Source organism: Panthera pardus, unplaced genomic scaffold, assembly GCF_024362965.1.
Source record: "Panthera pardus isolate Hobbes unplaced genomic scaffold, ASM2436296v1 HiC_scaffold_27, whole genome shotgun sequence".
NCBI lineage: Eukaryota > Metazoa > Chordata > Mammalia > Carnivora > Felidae > Panthera > Panthera pardus.
In genome coordinates this window covers 33660310-33675615 of record NW_026526843.1, presented here as the reverse complement: position 1 = coordinate 33675615, position 15306 = coordinate 33660310, and the positions used below count along the sequence as shown (strand labels likewise).

Below are 15306 nucleotides of genomic sequence, written 5' to 3'. Positions count from 1 at the left end.
CATTTACATGCACACAACTGTAACCACCATCCACGATGAAATGTGAAGTGGGGTTTGTGAGCAAACGGCTAAGAATTCTTGAGTTTTTTGGTGCAAAAAGGGGATTTTGTTGCAGCACGGGGACAGGGCCCGTGGGCAGAAAGAGCTACACCGGCACGTGTGAGGGGGGCTGATCATTTATTTTAGATTTGTTGAGGGAGTGGGGGGTAGAGATAAAGTAAGTTTCTAAGGAATTTGAAAGCAAGGCTTTCAGGATCTTAGCCTGCTGCTGTCAAGATAAGGTTACCTTTAGTTTTTAACAAAACGTAAACGTTCAGGCGCTAAGGCAGTCATGAGTTTCTTGAGGAAGGTCACACTCTGCGTGCTTCAGGTGTCTGTCCGTGGGCTGCAAGCTGTAGGGAAATTTAATTTCAACATTTTTCTTGCCTTTGTTTCCCCCATCAGTCCAGATTGAAATGTACCGTTACTAGCAACCTAAGTTTCTTATGCCACAACCCCATCAATAACCAGCACCATGCCCCAAGAGATAATCACTGTTTTGCCTTCTCTCACAATCGCTAAATTATCTGTTCTTGAGCTTCATGTAAATGGAATCGCACAGTATTTTTGTTTTGTTTGCTCATTTATTTATTTTTTTTAACTCCACATATAAGGGAAATCAGATGACAGTTGTCTTCCTCTGTCTGACTTATTTCACTTAGCATAATACCCTCTAGGCTCATCCGTGTTGGTGCAAACAGAACATTTTTATTCTTTTTTTATGGCTTAGTAATATTCCAGTGCAGGGTATAATATATAATATGCATAATATATATGTATTACATCTTTATCCGTGATACCATATGGCATTGGCTTTCTATGTCTGGCTTCCTTCAGTTATAATGGTCTCCAGATTCGTCCGTGTTGTATTTGCAGTTTTTCGAGTTCTCTTGTAATTGACTTCTAGTTTCATACCATTGTGGTTAGAAAAGATGCTCGATATGATCTTACTCTTAAATTCATTGAGGCTCGTTTTGTGGCCTAGCATGTGATCCGTCCTGAAGAACGTTCCACGTGCACTTGAGAAGAATGTATCCCACTGCTTTTGAATGGAATGTTCTCTATATATCTATTTGTTTGGTCTAATGTATAATTTAAGGTCTATGTTTCCACATTAATTTTCTGTCTGCTTGATCTATCCATTGATATAAATGGGGTTTTAAAGTCCCCTACCATTATTGTATCACTGTCAATTTCTCCCCGAATGTCTGTTAGTATCGGCTTTGTGTATTTAAGTCCTTCCACATTGGGTGTATAAATATTTTAAAATATCATAACTTGTTAGTGGATTGACCCCTCTATCATCATGTATAGTGTCCAACTTTGTCTTTTGTTGTCTTTGTTTTAAAGCCTATTTGGTCTGATATCAGTTATAGGCACCCCTAATTTACTTTGGGTTCTATTTGCATGAAACCTCTTTTTCCATCCCTTCACTTTCAGTCTCTGTGTGTCCTTAACATCTGAAGTGAGTCTCTTACAGGCAGCATATAGATGAGTCTTGTGTTTTCTGGGTTTTTTGGTCAACTCATCCGCTCCCTCTGTCTTCGGATTGGAGAACTGTATCCATTGATATTTCAAGTAATTATCGATAGGTATGTACTTATTGTAATCCTGTTCTTCTCTGGCCATTTCCGTAGTTCCTCTCTGCCCCTTTCTTCTTCTCTTGCTCTCTTTTCTTGTGGTTTGATGACTTTCTGTAGTGTTATGCTGAGATTCCTTCTCATTTTCTTTTGTGTCTCCACTATGGGTTTTTGCTTTGTGGTTACCATAAGGCTCATACATAACCGTCTAGGTGTTGAACAATCTATTTTGGTTGATAGCAGGTTAAGTACGAATGCATCTCAGAACTCCACATTTTTACTCTGTCCACGTGTTTTGTTTTGAAAGTCACATTTTCCATCTTTATGTGTATCCCTTAACGAATTACTGTAGCTACAGTTATTGTTATTACTTATGCCTTTTAAACTATTTGCTAGCTTTATAAGTCATTAATTCACTGCCCTTAACTGTGTATTTACCTTTTTTTTTCGGAAAGATTTACACTTTCATCTATTTTCTTGTTACTAATAAGTGCCCTTGCCTTTCAGCTTAAAGAAGCCCCTTGAACATTTCTGGTAAGGCCAGTTGAGTGTTGATGAATTCCTTTAGATTCTGTTTGTCTGGAAAGTTCTTTATTTCTTTTTCAGTTCTGAATAATAACCATACCGGGTAGAATATTCTTGGTGCTAAGTTTTTTTTTTCTTTCAGCACTTTGAATATATCACACTGCTCCCTTCTGGCCTTGTTTTTCTTTTGCTGCTTGTAAGATTCTCTTTATTCTGGGGTGCCTGGGTGGCTCAGTCGGTTAGGCGTTCAACCCTCGATCTCAGGTCAGGTCATGATCTCACGGCTCGATCGAGCATCTGTGCTGACAGGGTGGAGCCCGCTCGTGATTCTCTCTCTCCCTCTTTCTCTGCCCCCGCCCCACTTGTGCACTTGTACTCTACATAAATAAATAAATAAGGTAATTAATTAATTAACATTACAGATTTCTAAAAAAAGATTCTCTCTTTATCCTTAACTTTCAATACTTTACTTATGACATGGCTTGGTGTGGGTCTCTTTGTGTTCATCTTGTTTGGAACTCTCTGAGCTTCCTGAACCTAGATGTCTGTTTCCTTCCTCAGGTTAGAGAATTTTCAGCCATTATTTCTTCAGATACGTTTTCTGCCCCTTTCTCTCTCCTCCTCCTGGGACCCCCATAATGTGAATGTTATTCTGTTTGGCACTGCAAATAGATCCCTTAAGCTATCTTCTCTTCGTAAAATTCTTTTTTTTTTTTGCCTCTCTTCTGTGTTGACTGCCACTGCCCTGCGTTTTAGCTTGCTGATTCTACCTTCTCCTCCCTCTAGTCTGCTGTTGAACCTCTCTTCTGTATTTTTCATTTCGCTGATGGTATTCTTTGTTCTGTGACTTCCATGTGGTGCTTTCTTGTGTTTTCTCTTTGGTGGAATTCTCTTGGTGCCCATCCATTCTCCAGAGTTCAGTGAGCATCTTTACGACTGTTACTTTGAACTTTTTATCAGGTAAATTACTTATCTTTGTTTCCTTGAGGTTTTTTTTTTTCCTATGTATTAGGCAAAATCTCCCCCAGTCTCGCAAGAGTGGCCCCGTGGAGACGCGCCTTATCATTTAACCTTGCCCTGGTTCTTGGCTGTGTCTTGAAGCCTTTGTAATTATCTGAGTAGCCTGATTTTGTCACGAGTTCCCAACTGTTGAGGGTGTGCCAAATCTTGTGGGTGCTCCAGAGGGAGGGACCTCAGTTAGTACCTCGTTTCAGGCTGACTGGAAGCTAGACTCTTCCAGCAGCTTTTAAGGTATGCAAATATATATGGTCTTGGGGGTCCGCAATCATAGACCCTGCTGGCCCCCAGACTGAGCGATCCTTCATGACAGGTGCAAAATTCGGGGCTCCAGGTGAGTCTATGAGCTCCTTTCTTAGGGGTACCAGTGCGTTTTCACGAGGCCAGGTGAAAGCTCGAAGACGGCATCATACCCCCAGCCTATCTTCCTTAGGAGCACTTCTGTAGCCTTCAGATGCGTGGGAAGCCTGGAGCCTGCCCCTTACGCTGGAGCTCCAGATCAACTAGATAGGCGTTTTTTCACACGAAGACTGGGGGGGGCGGGGGGGGGTGTGCTTCCGTCAGCAGTCTGTGCCGTGCCCTTGGGGTGGTAGTGTGCAAAGAATTGTCTCTCCAGTTGTTTCAGAACCGTAAGGTCCAGAAGTGCAACTCCCCTTAGCCACTGGAGTTAGTCATTCAAGGGGCATCCGCTAGGTCCCACGTGGAGTGGTACACGGGTGGGGCACTCCCCTGGCCGTTTTTTTTTTTTTTTTTTTTTTTTTTTTTTTGAGGGGAGGCTGTTCGAGTGATGCATGAGGGAGGGTATCTTGCTGGCTGGCTGAGGCAAGGTAGAAGGGAACACCACCGGGGGCCAGCAGTGAAAAAACAAACAAACAAAAAAAAAGAGTGACAAAATGGGCTCTGCCAGTATCTCTGTTCCTGGAGAGAGTTCCAACAGGCTCCTGCCCTTCTACCAGACGTTTTAAGACCAGCAAACGAATCTTCTTCACATATGGTTCCGGTGCTTTTCCGACTGGGGCTTCTGCGCTGGGCCCCAAGGCGAGCGCATTCGCGTGTGAGTCCTTTAAGAGCGGAGCGTCTGTTTTCCATAGCCCTATGGCTTTTATTTTATTTTTTTATTTTTTTTTTAATTTTTTTTAACGTTTATTTAATTTTGAGACAGAGAGAGACAGAGCATGAACGGGGGAGGGTCAGAGAGAGGGAGACACAGAATCTGAAACAGGCTCCAGGCTCTGAGCTGTCAGCACAGAGCCCAACGCGGGGCTCGAACTCACGGACCGCGAGATCATGACCTCAGATGAAGTCGGATGCTTAACCGACTGAGCCACCCAGGCGCCCCCCATGGCTTTTAAAACCAGACATGGCTGGAGCTGGTGGGGGGGGGGCCTGATGTGGGGCACAAACCCCTCACTCTTTGGGGAGAAGTTCCATATTTGGGAGATCCCTCCCAGCTCTGGGCTGCAGTGCCATGGGTAGGGCCTTTGGTGAGACTGCGTCTCTGCCTCTCTTACCCATCTTGTTGTGACCTCTTTATCCTTCGCTGTGGAGCAGCTTGCTCCGGTAGTTTTCAGGTCCTTTCCAGAGGGAATTTGTCCATATGTAGCTATAGATTCGTTGTATCCGCGGGAGAAGGTGGATTCGGGCTCTTCTTGTGTCACCATCTTAAACTGCCTCTTAAAGCAAATTTTAAATACGCCAAATATGCCCTGGCATAATGCGGAAACTAATTCTTCTACATGTTTTGCGTTTAAATGAGAGTTTAGAGGATGAAAGAATTCCGTTGCAGTTCAGGGATCAGTTTTGCAGTTTTCGCCCAATAGTATTAATAAAAGGAGGAGAAAACCAAGTAACTCCCCATCCCTGACCCTCCATTCCCTCGTCCCCACCTTCAGGCTAATTGTAAATCTTCATTTATTTATTTTTAAATGCTTATTGATTTATTTTGAGAGAGAGAGAGAGAGAGAGAGAGAGAGAGCAAGAGTGTGCACACGCAAGATGGGCAGAGAGAGAGGAAAAGAGAGAATCCCAAGCAGGCTCTGCATTGTCAACGCAGAGTTGGACACGGGGCTCGATCCCATGAACTGTGAAATGAAGACCTGAGCTGAAACCAGAAGTCAGGTGGTTAACCGACTGAGCTGCCCAGGGGCCCTGTAAATCTTTATTAGTTTTTAGATTCTAACGACATCTTATGCTTTGTCAATATAAATACTTCCTAATTCACATGAACTGAGGTAGAGACAGGACAAAATCAGGGTCATTTGGGGGGAGGTTGTGGTTGTATCTTAAATTCAAGTTTTCATGTGGCTACTTTAACTTACATCTGGGGAGGAAATGACTTTATTAATGTCAGTCTTTTCCAAGTACATTTGCCATGGTTTATTCTTAGAAGAACATTAGAAAAATTACAGTTCTTAAGAAAACTGTGACTTCCCCTTCAGTGACATGTTCTCAAGAAGAAAATTCTTTTCTTCAGACTTTTGGCCCAGGGAGAGTTGGGTAAGAAAGATTTTGAAACCGCTTAATTATCCTTTTTGTGGTAATTAAAATGGAGAACTACTTAAGATTCTAACTGTGCCACAGGATGCCAAATATTTTAGGGTAGTTGTTATTTTGTTACCTAACAAGAGACTTATGATTCATGCTTCATCATGTTTTTCACAATTACAAGGCACCGAACATCACCCCGTGTTGCATTAACCCCACACAGCATTAACTCGGATCCTGCCCGTAATGCAGCTTCTTATTGGAAACTAACGGCTTTAAAAATGTCATTAATTCTTTTTCAGGAATCAACTGAAAAAGAGGCCAACCTGTTGCAGGCTTTTCTCAGCAAGAAAATAACGATCAGTAATTATAATTACTAGTGATCTTAATTAGAAGTTATCTCAAGCGATGAGATTTAAAAAATGCCAAGAACCTCTCAGAATTTAAACAGTGAGCTTCTAGCTTAGAAATTACAGAGCGTGGGGGCGCCGGGGTGGCTCAGTCCATTAAGCGCTGGACTCTTGATTTTGGCCGAGGTCGTGATCTCACGGTTCGCGGGATCGAGCTCCACGTGGGGCTCTGTGCTGACAGCGCGGAGCCTGCTTGGGGTTATCTGTCCCCCCCCCCCCTCTGCCTCTCCCCTCCTTGCACTCTCTCGTTCTGTCTCTCAAAACAAATAAACTGCAACAAAAATTATAGAACATGGAGGCCACAAAAATAAGTATTGCTAGGCACACCCACAACCAAGGACAATATTAATAAGACAGAAAGTAGTAGGAGCCTCTTCTCTTGTGTGTAGGTAAGAGTTTGGAGGATGAGGATATGGTTGATATAGTATGTACTTCACATAATTTAAAAACTAAAGAGTACAGTAAATAAACCACCTACAATAGTGCCTGGCACACAGCAAGCCGGGTAGACGTATTACCTACCGCTATTATAAAATAATATGTTTATGTTCTAGGGATTTTGCTTTCTATCAAGTTTTTACATTTATCTGCAGGCCCTTAAAGTGTCTTTTGCTGGTTTCTTGTTTAAGTTTATTTATTTATTTTGAGAGAGACAGAGACAGGGCAAATGGGGGGGGGGGTAGAGAGAGAGAGGGAGACAGAGAATCCCAAGCAGGTTCCATGTTAGCGGCCCAGAGCCCAACGCAGGGCTTGAACTCACAAAACAGTGAGACTGCGATCTGGGCCGAAACCAAGAGTTGGACACTTAACCGACCGAGCCCCCTGGGCACCCCAAAGTGTCTTTTGAACAATGCTGAATTATGTCTGTCCCTCCAAGCACTTATATTTTGGCTACATTTTGCATAAATTAAGTTGCTTAGTTTATTCTTTGTTCTAAGTTTATTTATTTATTTTGAAAGAGAGAGTGAGCACGAGCAGGAGAGGGGCAGAGAGAGAGGCTCTGTCAGCGCAGGGCCAGACATGGGGCTTGAACTCACAAACTGTGAGATCGTGACCCGATCCAGAATCCAGAGTTGGACACTTAACCAGCTGGCCCATCCAGGCACCCCAAGTTTATTCTTAATATACTATCAGTGATGAAGTATTCTTGATAGACTATAAGTGATAGTCAAGGGATTGAGTGACTATAAGTTTGTGAGGGACATTACTACACTTTTTTGTTCTTTAGTTGTGTTAGAGCCTAAGAAATAATCTATGGAGTCTATATAGTACATGTAGTTAGTCTGTCCCATTCTTCAAGATTATCTAGGAACAAAGATCCCATTGTCCTGTTTCAGGGTAATCAAAGACCTTGGGGTATTCAAAAAAATTTCAGAATAGTTCTAAATGTAAATATCTACCTCTGTGTCTTTCCAAGGCCTTATTCCTTCAACCCATTCTATTGTCTTAATAGTGGGTTTGAAACAGAGTTGCTTTTATACCATATGAATATGTTTAGTGATATGGATCTCCATAAGTACTGAATTAAATGTGTGAAGGAGACAAAGTCCAAAAGTAGCATTACATTGAGATGTTTTACAAATAGAAAAAAATTCTCCGAATTCCAGCCAATGAACCAGTTAGGTTTGGCAACATTTGAGTTGAGCCAGTTCATTATAGATAAACTAATTTTCTATTTTATGAGAATTCATTGTGTAATAGGATACAAAATAGATGGATAGATTAGATAGATACATAGATAATTGATAGATAAATTGTTTTAATGTTTATTTTTGAGAGAGGGAAAGAGAGAGAGCACACAAGCCGGGGAGGAGAAGAGAGAGAGAGAGACACAGAATTAGAAGCAGGCTCTAGGCTCTGTGCTGTCAGCACAGAGCCTGATGTGGGGCTTGAACTCATTCAACCAATACATAGTAAGTACCTGCTTTGCATCAGGCGCTTTCCCAATCACTGTGGCTCGAAAAGTTCAAATAACAGGCATGAAGCTTATATTCATGGGAGGAGATAGATAATGAATAAAAGGGTAAAATATAAAGTGAGATGGTAATAAGTGCTGTGAAGTGAAATAAAATGGTGAGAGGGAATTGAGAGTATCCGTGTGTGCGTGTGTGTGTGTGTGTATACACACGTATGGTACTTTGTTAATGATGCCTGTACAAGATTACTTGATGGCAATTGATCGATTTTAGTATTTGCTTTCTTTTTTTTTTTAAGTTCTTTATTTATTTTGAGAGACATAGAGAGTGAGCAGGGGAAGGGCAGAGAAAGAGTGAGAGAGAAAATCCCAAGAAGGCTCCACACTGTCAACACGGAGCCCGATGTGGGGCTCGAACTCATGAACCGTGAGATTGTGACCTGAGCCGAAACCAAGAGTCAGACGCTTAACCCACTGAGCCACCCAGGTGCCCCTAGCATTTGGTTTCTGTTCGTGACAATTTCATTCTATGCTTTACTCCTTAAATGAGAAAACAACATGAAAATAGCAAAACCTTAAGGCATTCTCACTAATGTATCAAACACCAAAGTTACATAACTAAGATGCCTACCCCTTATTCCTAGATATGTGTTTTGTTGCTTATGCGAGACGCAAATAATAAACCCCTGCCACGTTTGCACTAGTTTATGGCTGTCTCTTTTAGGCAGCAGAATCTAATCGGGTGATATTCTAAAGACGTGCCCTTTTTCAATTTATTGTCTAGGTTAGCCACACCTCTTTGAAAGGTTAAGAGGCTATTCTGGCCTCATATCAAACGGACCAACTCACCAAGGATCAACACTCCATGCTCCAGACTGGAGGGATCTTTCTTCTCTGTGGTGCTGACCGAGAGCTCTCATTTCCCAGTTAAGAACCCTCGAATTTTCCTCCTATGATGAAAATACTCTCTGGCTTATAAAGATCAATTTGGCTACCTCCGCACGAGGGTCTTAAGAAGTTTATTTACCGTAAGAGAATTTTGGCTAGTAGTAAGCAGCTATAAACGCCTGGGAGATACACGATAAATGCTAGAGGTCTGATTCGCTCATTTTTGCAACTATAAAAACTCTCATCTGCATAAAGCTTAAGTGTCAGAGAGACAAAGGCCACAGGAAACTTCCTGGATTTGTCGAAGAAATATATTCGTGAAGTCTGACTCAAACAACTTAGAACAAAGAAACACTAAAAATAAATACCTAGCAATTCAGGACTGGATATTGTACATGTATATCCTCTGTGCAACAGACCTGGCAGGTGCAAGTTCATTGTTGAATAGTTAAGACTGTTAGACAAGCATAGGTAGCTGAAAAAGCTTATTTACAAACGACCCTTGCAGACAGACATCCCCAGATTCAAGTGCTAATTCCTGCTGCTTCAGAGTCATTATGTTACTTTCAGAGAGGCTTAAACTTCACTTCTTTGTAGATCTGTAAACTGACAGCAAAGGGCAGGGCAGCGGAGCAGAGAGAGACAGAGACACAGAATCCGAAGCAGGCTCCAGGCTCTGAGCTGTCAGCACAGAGCCCGAAGTGGGGCTCGAACTCACAAGCCTCGAGATCGTGACCTGAGCTGAGGTCGGACGCTTCACCAACTAAGCCACCCAGGTGCCCCAAGGAAGACTAGATTATTGATGCAAAAGCCAAAATTAGTTGGTTTCCTTTAGCTTACTTTCATTATTATCTTATTCCTGAGTATGACTTATTGTAATTTATAAGACTTCAATCAGATAAGTTATTTAAAAAACTATCCCGTTTTGGTCAGACCAATATGTCGTCACTTTAAATCCAACTGATAAATTTGTTTGTCTCCCCATATCTTGAACTTTGATGCCTCAAAGGACTACTTACACAGATTTATTAAAAATAGAAAAGTATTGGGGCGCCTGGGTGGCTCAGTCGGTTAAGCGTCCCACTTCGGCTCAGGTCATGATCTCTCACTCTGTGAGTTCGAGCCCCGCGTCGGGCTCTGTGCTGACAGCTCAGAGCCTGGAACCTGTTTCAGATTCTGTGTCTCCCTCTCTCTCTCTCACCCTCCCCTGTTCATGCTCTGTCTCTCTCTGTCTCAAAAATAAATAAAACGTTAAAAAAAATTTAAAAAAAAAACTGTCTTACTCAAAAAAAAAAGAATAGTATTATTTCACTTATGGCCAAGAATTCTGAAGGCCTTAGCTGCTCACCTCTTCCCTGCATCCAAATACACACACTCCTCTTACCTCTACGTGTCTTTTCATTCTTTGTTAAATGTTTCAGAAGAAGATATGAAGCAAATATTTTAAAAGATAATAAAAATAGGAAAGCAGCAAAACCAATCGTTGACAATTCTAAAGACAGTGACAATAGCACAGATAAAAAACTGGAAATTCCATAATATAAATTATAAATTTAAATTAATACACCTTTAAATTTTAAAAGCACTTTCGCATATGGCATCTCACTTAATTATTATTATTTGTACCAGTGACCCAATGCTGTGACAAGTTGAGTATAATTAGCTTCATTTTTTAAATATTATTTTAATGTTTATTGTTTATTTTTGAGAGAAACAGAGCACGAACGGGGGAGGGGCAGAGAGAGGGAGACAGAATCCAAAGCAGGCTCCAGGCTCCGAGCTGTCAGCACAGAGCCCGATGCGGGGCTCGAACCCATGAACCACGAGATCATGACCTGACCCAAAGCTGGAAGCTTAGCCAACAGAGCCACCCAGGTGCCCTATCTTTTATTTTTTCTTTTAATGTTTATTTATTTTTGAGAAAAAGAACACAAGCAGGGGAGGGCCGGGGGCTGGGAGGGGGGCGGCGTGGGGCGGCGGGAGTGGTGGAACAGAGGATCCAAAGCAGGCTCTGCACTGACAGCAGCCAACCTGATGCGGGGCTTGAACTCATGAACTGCAAGATCATGACCTGAGCTGAAGTCAGACGTGTAACCGGCTGAGCCACCCAAGCGCCCCCTAGCTTCATTTTTAAAATAAAGAAAATGAGGCCCGAAGAGATTGAAAAACTGTCCTAGCTGCAGAGTGGTAGAGTTTAGATTACAGCCTAGCTCTGTCTGACTCCAGAGCTTGAGCCCTTTATACCATTAAATACGCACAGTGACACAAAGAGGTAGATCGAGTAACTAGTGGTGATAACGTGAGTGCGACTCCTGCAAGCAAGTGTTCCTTTTTTCTTTCCCTTCCGTTGACAACCAGAGAGGGTGATACGCTTAGGATGGTCAAACTAATCATTGTTAGCACAGGAGCCAGAAATCCTGTGTCACCCTTGACCCTGTTCTCTTTCCACTATCCCATCTTTCTTGTCGAATTGTGACCCTCTTTGCTCCAATGCACCTGTAGTTGGCCTCAGGTAAATTCTGGTGAAGACCATTTAATATAATGTTCTTATAGGGGCGCCTGGCTGGCTCAGTCAGTTGAACGTCTGACTTCGGCTCAGGTCATGATCTTGCAGTTTATGAATTCGAGCCCCACATCGGGCTCCGTGCTGACAGCTCAGAGCCTGGAGCCTGCTTCGGATTCTGTGTCTTCCCCTCTCTCTGTTTCTCCCCCACTCGTGCTCTTTCTCTCTCTCTCTCAAAAATAAACATTTTAAAAAAGTGTTTAAAAATATATATAATGTTCTTATAATTTTAATATAGTTTCCTAATTATAAAGACTTCAGTTTCCCTGAGTTTCTAAGCTAAGTTACCATGTATATAAATTAAACATCCAAGGGTGAAAAGCGCCCCTAGATTTTTACTTCTTGCCCTTAAGTGAATTAAAGAATAAATTACTTGTCATGCTATTGGGATTAAATAGAGGTTAGTGGCTTCAGAAGAGCACATTGTTCCCTAAATGTTCTCACTTGAGAAGTTGGCAATACGTATTCATCAAGCTAAATACTCCCAGTCAGACCGGAATGAGGTTGTTCTCATGAATAGTGCACCTGGCAGCAACACCGAACCGTATATATGAAAAAGGATAATTCCTGGGATATGGGGACTGAACCACCGTTAGGGAGAAGGGGCAAGCAATGTCCCATCGGGACACGATAGTAAAATGAACTTTGCTCTTGTCGCCTCTACCGAACGTTATGGTATGCATCCACTAAAATAGCAGTCTTAGCAAAGCACATATTTGTAACGGTTAACCAAATTTTGGTCAGATCGTTTGTTTCCTTCATACGATTTTGAGCGGGTCTGAGAGTTATTTTAGCTGCAGATTAATAATGTTAGTATTAGCTTTGTCCTGTGAATACGATTTCAGTGAGATTGACAGAATGGTTTGGACAATTCTAGATTCCTCAGATAATTAGGAGGCCTACATCCAGAGTACATCCAGGGTCTGAGAATCAAAAAAACGGCCTTAAAATTCAAATCGCTCAGCTCCCTCATTTTACAGACTTGGAAACTAAGGCTCAGTGAGCTTGACTGACTACTTTCAAAACACAAAGGTAAGCAGTATGAGAGCCAGGAGTGGAGTCTACATCCAGGGTGTGACCATTGATCCAGACTGCATTCTTTCAAAACCACGGCCCTGGGGGGTGCGCAGGTAGTTCAATCGGTCAAGCATCTGACACTTGATTTTAGCTCAGGCCATGATCTCAGGGACCGTGAGATCAAGTTCCGTGTCAGGCTCTGTGTTGACAACACAGAGCCTTCTTGGGATTCCCTCTCTCTCTCTGTCTCTCTGACCCTCCCCTGCTCGTGCTCTTTCTCTCTGTCTCTCCAAATAAATAAATAAATGTTAAAAAACAACAACAACAAAGTCCTGATGTTGCCAGGAGCTGATTAATCTGACAAATTCACAGCGTTGGGGGTTTTAGTGTCAGGAAATGATCTAATTCTTTCCTTTTCCTAAGATGCGTGTATTTCAACATGGACCTTCGCTGACTAGAGTCTTCAGTTCCATTTAAGTAATTTTTAAAAATTTATTTATTTATGTATTTATTTGTTTGTTTGTTTAGAGAAAGAGCCAGGCAGTGGCAGAGACAGAGGGAGAGAGAGAATCCCAAGCAGGCTCACGCTGGCAGCACAGAGCCCCATGCGGGGCTCAATCTCATGAACAGTGACATCATGACCTGGGTGGAAATCAAGACCGAGCCATTCAGGTGCCCCCATTTCATAATTTGTAAACTGGAATGTGAACACAGGATACATAAAGGTTTTGATGGACGTGTCAGGCCAGTAGTATGTTGCCTACCCAAAGAGAAATTTTGAACGGTGCTTGTATAATATGCTGTTGTTGGTCATAGTAAAGGTGATATTATCTCAGCACTGAAAACAACTTTCTCACTCTGCACAAATCTACCTTGTATTTCTAAGCCCTTGACTTCTAAAATATTAAGAAACATCTGCTGTAAGTGAAGTAGTTAATGATTGAATCAAATACTTTGATAGTTATTTCTATAAAGTTAAACAATGCATAGCATGTATTATTATAATAATGTAAATTTCCTTGGGGCGCCTGGGTGGCTCAGTCGGTTGGGCATCCCCCTTCGGCTCAGGTCATGATCTCAAGGCTCATGGGTTCGAGCCCCGCGTCGGGCTCTGGGCTGACAGCTCAGAGCCTGGAGCCTGCTTTGGATCCTGTGTCTCCCTGTCTCTCTGCTCCTCCCCCATTCATGCTCTGTCTCTCTCAAAAATAAACAAATGTCAAAAAAATTTTAAAAAGAAACAAGCAAAATAATATAGATTTCCTCTCCACAAGAGGAGAGCATTGTTCAAATCCCTAGTACTGTGTAGCATTGAATCAATTATATTTAAAATTATCTCTCCGTTCTAAGTTATAGTATTATGTATACAGCATAAATTGTACTTAAACTTAAAAAAATTTTTTTTAACGTTTATGTATTTTTGAGAGGGATAGCATGAGCAGGGGAGGGTTAGAGAGAGAGGGAGACACAGAATCCGAAGCAGGCTCCAGGCTCTGAGCTGTCAGCACAGAGCCTGACGTGGGACTCGAAGTCACAAGCTGCGAGATCATGACCTGAGCTGAAGTTGGATGCTCAACCGACTGAGCCACCCAGGTGCCCCAAATTACACTTAAACTTTGACCATGCCAGCTTCTCGCTATTACGTTCGTATGAAAAACACAACAGAATGAGAGAGGGAGCATAAGCGTTGTACTATCCTTATTCTTCTCCCCTTCAAATGTTCTGATGCCTAGGCACAAGTGACAAAGAGATATGATGCAAACCCTACCCTCAATATTTACAGAAAGAGATAAAAACAAAAACAAAAAACAATGCAGAGCAGTTTAGACCAGGTGAAAAATATACAATAAATGTCAAGTGAGGCAAAACAGAGGGGTGACTAAGGATTCATGGTCAAGGAGGGACTCATTGAGACAATATCAAACTCAAATGGCATTCTCTTGAAGCTCAAAGTTGCTATTAATGAATTTCAAGGGCACAAAACTTTGGTTTTAATGTGCTAAGTTCTCCATCAATACGACATTCTTTAGATAAACAGTGAGGTAAATCACCACCTTATGAACCTTTTGGCATTTACTAGCATGGTTTATATCACCGCTCATGAGTTAGAAATGGTTGGCATGGGGGCGCCTGGGTGGCTCAGTCGGTTGAGCGTCCGACTTCGGCTCAGGTCATGATCTCGCGGTCCGTGAGTTCGAGCCCCGCATCGGGCTCTGGGCTGACCGCTCAGAGCCTGGAGCCTGTTTCAGATTCTGTGTCTCCCTCTCTCTCTGACCCTCCCCCATTCATGCTCTGTCTCTCCCTGTCTCAAAAATAAATAAACATTAAAAAAAAAAAAAAAAAAAAAGAAATGGTTGGCATGAGCCATAGGTTCAGTAGTCTTTCAGAATCCCTCCCCTCCCTCGAAAAATAAAAATAATTCTTTTAATTACAAAGATTCTTCTTTTCTTAAGGGATATTTGAAATTTGGAGGTACATATCTTTCCTACCTTAATGGATGGAAAAATAAACTCTTTTCAATATCTAAAAGAGACTACAAATAACTCATTAAATGAAAAGAAGTAAGTATTATAGACTTGACTTCAGCAGTAGGTACATTCATTCCTAATACTAACTAGTATCAGGTGGGACACTTACTTTGTATGATAAAACATATATTATAGTAGAGTATAATATAGTATAGTATATATACATATATGCTCTATTTATATATAAATATTTATATTTATAGATATATTTATATGCTTATATACATTCCACCATGATAATATTTGAGAGTTGCTAAATGAGAAGTATACACAAAATTCTGAGAGGAATATATCAGCTCAGAAGCCTCGTTCACTCATTCATTTATGTATTCATTTGAATAAT

At 41.7% G+C, this 15306-nt stretch overlaps 1 protein-coding gene across 2 annotated transcripts in view; it reads left to right on the top strand.

The window, feature by feature from the left end:
- HTR2C (5-hydroxytryptamine receptor 2C) overlaps positions 1 to 15306 on the top strand; it is a 288932-nt gene that overhangs the window by 183989 nt on the left and 89637 nt on the right. The gene's annotated exons all lie outside the window — the stretch shown is intronic.